The sequence below is a fragment of the Canis lupus genome, chromosome 13, assembly GCF_011100685.1.
Source record: "Canis lupus familiaris isolate Mischka breed German Shepherd chromosome 13, alternate assembly UU_Cfam_GSD_1.0, whole genome shotgun sequence".
Lineage (NCBI taxonomy): Eukaryota > Metazoa > Chordata > Mammalia > Carnivora > Canidae > Canis > Canis lupus.
In genome coordinates, this window is record NC_049234.1 from 63,583,059 (window position 1) to 63,592,193 (window position 9,135).

Below are 9,135 nucleotides of genomic sequence, written 5' to 3' on the forward strand. Positions count from 1 at the left end.
AGAGGCAGGTGGGAAGGTGCGGTTCTTCCGTGGGGGTCGGGAGGGGGCGAAGGTGGCAGCTCTAGAAGGTCTGAACGCTGTAAGGTCAAGCGCTGTTGCGGGGGTGGCCGGGGACCCCGCTCCCAGGTCCGGCGCCCCCCAGTCGTGGCTGGCCAGGGCCCAGCTCTTCCGTGGAGTGTCCCGGCCCCGCCCCGAGCTCCCGGACAGGCGGACAAGACAGGCCAGGCCGGGACGGTGTCGGGACAGTGTCGGGAGCCCCGCCCGCCCCCGCCCGCCCCCGCCCTGCTGGCACCTGCCCCGCCCGAGCCCCCGGCGGCCTCCCGCGCCCCCAGACCCAGATGGCCCGGCGGCCCCGGGGCCCTCCCTGGAGGTGGGAGCCGGCGGGGCCCCGGGCTCGGCAGCCCCACAGCCCCCCGCCCGGCCCGGCCCCTCGGCCCCTGGCGCTGCTCTGGGGGCGGAGGGTTTGCGGGTGAGCAGGAGAGCCGGGGAGGGCAGGGCCAGGGCGCCCCGAGGTGAGCTCGGGGCCACCGGGCCGCGCCGCCCTCCGCGCTCAGCGGCCCCCGAACCAGAGGACCGCGGCCCAGGGGCCCCCAGGCACGTCCGCGGCCTGGAGGGGACCCGCCCTCGAGCCACTGCCCCCCCCACCCCCCGGTGATGGGAGGCCTGGAGCTCGCGGCTTGGCGCTGCCCACCCGCCCCCTCCTGCGCGCCCCTGGCCCCTACACCCCGCCGCGTGCCACCCCGCACCCCTTTCCCCCCCTCCGGCCTCCTGCCCCCCTCCACCCCCCCTCATCCCCACCCCCTTGCCAAACCCCCCCCCCCCCCCCCTCCTCCCCTCTCCCCTCCCCTCCCCCCCCCCCCCTCCCCTTCTACCCCCCCCCCCCCCCGCCCCCCCCCCCCCCCCCCCCCTTCCCCCCTCCCCCCCCCTCCCCCCCGATCACCCCCCCCCCACCCCTCCCCCCCCCCCACCCCCCCCCCCCCCCCCTTTCACCCCCCCTCCCCCCCTGATCCCCCACCCACTCCCTCCCCCTCCCCCCCCGCCCCACCCTGATCCACCCCCCCCCGCCTCCCCTCCCCCCGCCCGCCCCACCCCTGTCACCCCCCCCCCCCCCCCGCCTCCTGCCACCCCTTCAACCCCGCCCTCCCCACCCCTGATCACCCCCCCCCCCCGCCTCCCCTGCCCCCTCACCCCGCCCGCCCCCCCCCCACCCCTTATCACCACCCCCCCGCCTCCTCCCCTCCACCCCGCCCTCCCCCCCCTGATCACCCCCCCCCCCCCCCCGCCTCCTCCCGCCTCCAACCAGCCCTCCCTCCCCACCCCTATCACCCCCGCCCCCGCCTCCTCCCCCCTCCACCCGCCCGCCCCACCCCTGTCATCACCCCCCCGCTCCTCCCCCCCTCCACCCCGCCCGCCCCACCCCTGATCACAACCCCCCCCCCCCCCCCCCCCCGCCCTCCTGCCCCCTTCAACTCCCGCCCTCCCCACCCTGATCACTCCCCCCCCCGCCCTCCTGCCCCCTCCACCAGAACCTCCCTCCCCCACCCCTGTTCACCCCCCCCCCCCCGCCTCCCTTCACCCTCCACCCGCCCTCCCCACCCCTTATCGCCCCACCCCACCCCCGCTCTCGCCTCCTCCACCCCCCCCACCCCGCCACCCCCCCCTGCTCCCCCCCCCCCCTCCCCCCTCCACCCCCCCCCCCCCTGATCCCCCCCCCCCCCCGCCTCCCTCCCCCACCACGCCCCGCCCCCCCCTGCTCACTCCCCCCCCCCCCTCCTGCCCCCTCCACCCCGCCGCCCCACCCCTGGTCACCCCCCCCCCGCTCCTCCCCCTCCACCCCGCCCGCCCCCCCTGATCACCCCCCCCCGCCTCCTCCCCTCCACCCCGCCCGCCCACCCTCCCCCCCCGCTCCTCACCCCACCCCGCCCCCCACCCTGATCACCCCCCCCCTCCTCCCCCCTCCACCCGCCCCGCCCACCCCTGATCACCCCCCCCGCCTCCTCCCCCCTCCACCCCCCCCCACCCCTGGTCACTCCCCGGCCTCCTGCCCCCTTCACCCCGCCCGCCCCACCCCTGATCACCCCCCCCCGCCTCCTCCCCCCTCCACCCCGCCCGCCCCACCCCTGATCACCCCCCCCCCCACCCTCCCTTCACCCGGTGCCTAATCCTATGCCTAAATCCATCCCCTGAACGACGCGTCCTTCCCTGGCAGAGCCTCGCTGAAGAATGGGAGGAAAATCTGCCCGGACCGACCGCCCCCCTGTATAGGAAAATAATCAGGAAGCTTTTGAGGAGCCTCCCAGTTGCCTGATGCTGTACCTTTGCGCGGAGGCTTTTCTGTTTTCGTTTTCTCATCAGTCACCCAACTGTGGGGAAATCGTCTGATGTTTTTATTATCCTTCAAGCGCTAAATAAATAAAATAAATCGACTTGCGGTACAAACGGTTTCTTATTAGAGCAAAGAAATAGCGTCCGCTTGCCATAATTTCATTTAAAAACAATTCCAGAATTTTAGGCAAAAATACATTTGAAGGAAAGTCTAATTTAACAAAGACTGGCTTCACTTGGTGTTTTGCGTTGACTGACACACATCTGCGCATTGATATTAATCACACTTAGACGCTACTGGCTTTTTAAAATTAATCAGACTCTGCTTTTATCCCCTTTAGATTTACACTCTATTCTAGGATTAGGAGAATTAATGAAAATAAAACTAGGATTCTCTACTACTTAACAGAAATATATGTATGCTCTCCAAAGAATCATATTAAAACATTTTACTCTTTATTGGTAACATTGAGATTTCACCAAGGTGAAATGTTAAAAATGGTTCCTATGCCCACACTATTGCCTCTAGTGAATCCTGCCTTTGGCAAATCCGCAGAACTGGTTCTTACTACATTTCATTCACACACCAGGCACGTCGCTCTAAGCCTGCAAGTGTCTTGAAGAGACTTTTCCTTGATACCCTCACATCGAGTCGCACTTTTTTGCAGTGGACCGCCAGTCCATGAATCCCTTAACATCGCAGAAATCCAGACTGTATGTTAAACAGCTGTGGAAACCAGGAGAGGCGCACGATGGTGCTTTCCTTCTTCCTTCAGGAAGACACTACTATGTTTTGGGGAGAAAGGAGGGCGCTGCCAGATGGGCGTGTGGCTACCTGCTGCTTCTGCAACGGAGCGCCAGGAACACCAACACCGTGGCAGAAACAACACAGGTATATTATCCTACGGTCCTTAAGGTCACAAGTGCAAAATGAGGCTAACAGGGCTAAACTCAGGGTGTCCTCAGAGCTCATTCCTTCTGCAGGCTTTAGGGGAGGCTCTGTCTCCTTGTCTTTCTTAGCTTCTGGAGGTCATCCTGGGCTGGTGGCCTCTTCCTCCGCCTCCAAACTACATCACTCCCACCTGTTTCTGTTGTCACCTTTCCTCTCTCTGCTCTAACTCTTCTACTTATACTCTGCTTGTCTCTAAAAACAAGACCCTTTGTGATGACATTGGGCCCACCTGGATAGTCCATAACAATCTTCTCATCTCAAGATCCTTGACACATCTGCAAAGTTTTTTTTTCTTCCCTTGCCCTATAAGGTGACATTTTCACCCGTTCCAGCATGGTGCCCAATGCCATGCCACACTTACTCCCCCCCTGTGCCTGAGTCTCCTCATCTGTGAAGTGAGAATAGTATGAGCATATACTTCATAGGTGACCATGAGGAATTAAACAGAAGATACAGGCCAAACGCTTAGCATCAGTCCTTCTGCAAAGTCTATGCTTAAGATTAGCGACTATAATTATTACTGTTGCTTTCAATATTGCTGTCAGGGCCGCATCCCAGCTAGTCTGGAGTGTGGACTAAGGTATTCAGCAGAATGACTCTTGGTGAAAAGCAGCAAACTATTGTGATAGGATTAAAAGTTCCTTAAATAAACTTTGGGAAAGAAACATTGAAAGTGGAGTGTGGGTAGTAAGACTGGTTTTTTCTTTGCTTATTTTCCTTTTACAGCCTGCCTCAACAACCTACTTAGTTAGATTCAGTAATCTAGGTTGACTCGAAGGGCCCAAGCAAATTTTGTGAAGTCAACCCAGGCTGGTCCCATGCAAATCCTTCCTTCAGAATTGCAGGAGAACTCTTTTAAGTGGCCGCATTTATCAGCAATGACATTGGGAGAAAACTTCCCTGCCAGGGGAAAGCCCAAATCAGACAGCACCTTCCTACAGCTTCCTGCTCTAGGAACATTTATGGAGTAATAAAGTTTGAAGGCCCTTACTTTTTTTTTTCCTACAGAAAATGTCCACAAACTAGGCACTTACTGCATAGTCACAGACCTCATCAACTAAACAAAACCACCAAAAGACATTTTGCTTGTGGAAGTTGTTCTGTACTTTTCTAATTATTGCTTTTTGTCTCCTTGGAAGGCCTTTGTGGTAAAAACAGTTTCCTCTTCATTGCATAGATCATTGAGGGTTTAGTTGGTTTTAAAGATACATCCAACCAAGTTTCTTTCTTATTATAAAAGACAACGAACACATGCTCAGTATGGATAACAGAAAACACAGTGAAATTATAGGGGAAAAATTTTAAAACAACTGGAATTTTGCCACTCAAAAATTTTTTTTTCAAAAAATTTTTTAATATTGATATTGATAATAAGGTGAACTGCTAATTTTCAATAAATGATCATTGTGCACAGCCATAAAGGAAACAGTAATTACTTCATTGTTAGGGAGCATTCCTGTCCCAATTTTACAGGCAGGAAACCAAGTCCTAGGGTAATAAGTTTTTTCTTGGTCAGAGAAAAAAATGTCAAACTGAAGTGATCAAGCATCCACTTGCACATTTATAGGTATTGTGTATTCACTGTATTCGCTGCGTGGGTATTTACATATTTACACACACCCCTAAAACAAATTCACAATTCAATACCTAGCATTGTTTGGTACAGTGTGTTTTGATATTTTATTTTCAAGACTATTCTACTTTATCCACTTTTAAGAAAATGTTGGCCACAAGCCTGTGAAGTATTTCATGACCCAGTAATGGATCGTAACTTACAGTTTTAAAACATTACTGCGGCTCTTTGATTAAAGATTTGAGTTTTAAAGTTCATGTTGGAATTTCACTCCAATTAGTGCTTCTCAAGATACTCGGAGCGTCAGTAGGGACAGGATGCTCAGGACCAGCTGGAGAGTTAAATCTCCTTGCGAGTGGTCCATTTTCAATCTCCATCTGCAGGCCTGACCTGGGGTTGGAATCTTTGGAAACCCCATAAGGAGTGGCTTTAGGGGGAAGATAGAACACCAGAGAGAGACTTGTCTGAATTGTTAAGATTCTCTTTTTCAGCTTGGGGCTTCCACTTATACTAACTGCCCACTCAGCTTCAGCCACGCACACCCTATTCGGTCCCTAATGTAAACTGAATCGAGGGCAGAAAACATTGGTTTCGGGGGGGGGGGGGGCTTGGAAAACATAAACACATTTAGTAAATTCAATTGATGGTTTGATAGTTATTTTTTCTTTCCTTACAGTTCTTACCCTGGAGTGGGTGGATTTAGCCCAGGGATAGTGGGCTCTTGAATAAGGCAATCCTGGGTTACAGAGTTTTGACTCTGTGTATCCTGAGTTTCTTAGTTTCTTCATCTGAAAAACCAGCAGGAAAATCCACCTCAAAGTTTGCTGGGAAAGGGTGAATCTCACTTATAACAGTACCCAGCATGGGTCTGACTCAGAATTGGAAAATAATGAGCAAAAGTTACTTTTCTTCTCTTCCTTTGGGAGTTTTGCCTCCAAAGTACATTTCATTTCCAAATAGCGGCCACATCCTTGAACTAACAAGTAACCATTGAGAACATGACCAACAAGCTAGAACCTTCCCTTCACAGAACCACAACTCCAAGCTTGAGTGAAGATAACTATAGTAGTCACCCCTTTCTGCACTTTTGTGTTCCTTGATTTTATATACCCACTATCAACCTTGGTCTGAAAACTCTGAAAGCAGATGGTCCTACTTCTAACAGCATCAGAAGGCCCATAGTAGCCTAATGCTCCATCACCACTGTATGCCATTCACGGCTTCACCTCATTATGTAGGCATTTTATCATCTCACATCATCACAAGAAATAGGATGAGTACAATACAATATTTTGAGACTGAGAGACTACATTCAGATAACTTCCATTACAATGTATTGTTACAATTGTTCTATTTTGTTATTGTTGTTATCTCTTACCCTGCTTAATTTATAAGTTAAACTTTATCATAGTTATGTATGTATAGGAGAAAACATAGTATATATAGGGTTCAGTACCATCCACTAAGTCGGGCATCCAGCAGAGGTCTTAGAACATATCCTCCGTGGTTAAGGGTGGGCCACTGTGGTTAAGAAAAAAGTTCGATGTGACAAATACAAGCTGTATTTTCCATTCATGATAAAAGCTAGAAGAGAACCAAATAACAAAACCACAATGTTTATCGCCCAGAGTATCTATAAAATATTCAGGAGATTTGGTGATTGGGAGCCTGGCATAACTGTTTATCTAGTATAGAAAACAAGGACAAGAAATAAACTTTGGGTTTAATCTTGTGAAATATTTATGTCTTTGCCAAGTCAGACCCATGGGAATTATGCTATTATTAGCAAGTGTTGTGATGAGAGGTAATAAAACTTGAAACCAGAGGAATCATCAAGCAGAATTGGAGCAGTCAGCTCTTTATTTATCCACTGTGTTGGAGAATTAGTGTTCTTTTTGAAATAATTCTAAGGATGAAGATGGGATCAATTGAGGGTAAAGGGAATAAATCAATCTCTCTCGATAGATAGATAGATAGATAGATAGATAGATAGATAGATAGATAGAGATGCAGATATAGATCTCCAACAGGATAATGATTAGACTGCATTGTGATTATTCTATTTCTTCCTTTAGATCAGGGAATAAGGGTCTTGCCTCTTCTCTTCATTCCCACTTCCAGAAAAATACCTAGTGGAGTGGGTGCTCAATAAATATTTATTAACTACACGAAGGGAACAGTAAGGCAGCTAGTACCATGATGCAATGGTACAGTCGGGTGCTGGGGGACAAGTCATCTTGTCAATGGAAAGTGGGTTGAACCTTAAAGACTCTGTTTTCCCACTCCTGACTTTGTTAGGCTCTGAAGTTTCACCAAATTATTCACAGACATTAAAACATTCACTTCATTTATTGTATCGATGATTTGTATGATTTTTTAGAGTCACATCTGTAACTATTAGGGAATCTGCTAAGAGTCCCCTGTCCATCCACACCCTTCCATCACACAGAGATGCTACAATACGTACTCATTAAATATGATTTGACTGCAAATACAGTCGATGTGCAACATACACATATGTAAAGTACACACAATCAAGCCATCCTTTCTTCATTTCTATCATAATTCCCACCATAGCTAATTGGATCTCCTATTTCCTTAACGTCCTCAACTACTTCAGAAATGTCAATCAACAAACCAGCTCTGTGTGTCATACACCAGCAGAGCCACCCTTTGAAAGAAGTATCACTCAAAATCCTCTGCCTCCATGATTACCTGAGTATATGGACAGGCTCTAGAAAACAAAAACAAAAACAAAACATTTCTGGCCCCAAAATTGGGAGATAATGAATATTGGAAAATACTGTGGACAGCATGCTCAATATCTAGGTTTTATGATGATTCAGACATTTCCTAGTTGAAATCTGTCTATGCTATGCATGCAATTTTCTTTTGCGGTTTATACATTCATCTTTTGACTTCCTAAATTTGGTTTCCAAAATATGATAATATCATAAGGGTGTTTTCATCTCCAAAACAGATTTCTTATGTGATTATTTCTAAGAAAAGTTTTTTCATTTCTTATTCTTTCACAATTTTGGCTATCCTGTATTTCTTCCTGTTACCCTATGTGATTATGTGTTGGTTGATTTAGTGAGTAGAAAGTTTAGGAAACAATTTTAAGAAAATAGAGTTGAAAAGCAATTTATAAAACATTTAGAAACCAATAAATCTCAGAAAAAAACCTGACAAAAACTAATATATCAAGTGGTTCTCAGTGTTAACTGAATAATTTTAAGTATTTGTAGACCAATTATATCATCATTATGATCATGCCAGGAGCACAAAAAATAAATGACCTTCCATTGCAGAAGAAAGCAGACAGACGAAATCAATTTATTAGAAACTGAACTTTATCCAACTTCATATCTCCTGCTACAGCTATCACTGTGCTTTACACACATAGATGAACCAAAAAACATATGAGGTAAATAGCTCTTATCCATTCACCTCCTGCCAAGATCTTATACCTTTAGTTAGATAGACCCATCCAACTATCATGAGGCAGATGTTCCATGAAGGTCCCATCTGTGGCAGTCAGCCGGGACTTATTTCCCTTGCTTAGTTCCTGACATCGTTCAGGTGCTCTGGCTTTGTGTATATTTGTAGGTCCTACTTGTGTTCTTTGGATATGTCGGCAGACCATGGCCTCAGAACTTTCTAAAGATTTTGGCTCAGACTCATTTCTCTGGCTGCCCAAGGTATGATACTCTTCCTCAACTCTTTCACAGTAATTCAAATTCTGACTCATCTGCGTTCACCTATGTCCCCAGAAAGGTTTTACTCAAATACCGAGTGGTCAGAACAGGTAAAAGGAAATCGAGGTTGTTGCCGGTTCTTCAAGGATGATTTCCTAGTGTCCCAACCTCAGAACACATTGGTTACATTCAACAATGGCCTGAAACCACTTACTTATGCACTACTTCAACAAACATTTGTTGAATGCTTTGTATGAATCACACCCGCACTGGAGATGGGGACACAGAAAGAAATGAGATATGGTAGCTTCTCTTCCAAGTGGCACTATGTAAACCAATGGTTCCCAACAATTCGATCTGTAGCCAAGGGCCAGGGCCACCCTTGTTATGAACTCTCTGATGGAAGTGGCTCCTGAGTGACAAGCATCTGATACCCTGGGCCATGCCTATCTGCCTGAGTCATCAGTCTGCCGGGCAGGCAGATTTATTTATTATTTTATTATTATTTATTTATTTATTTATTTATTTATTTATTTATTTAGGGAAACGTTCCCAAGGTTGGGCGTGAAGAAATGGGAAAACTGAAA

General features: G+C 49.1%; 1 pseudogene; it reads left to right on the forward strand.

Moving 5' to 3' along the window:
* The first annotated feature begins 338 nt into the window (after positions 1-338).
* LOC119876917 lies at positions 339-3,259 on the forward strand (annotated as a pseudogene).
* Positions 3,260-9,135: the final 5,876 nt, after the last annotated feature.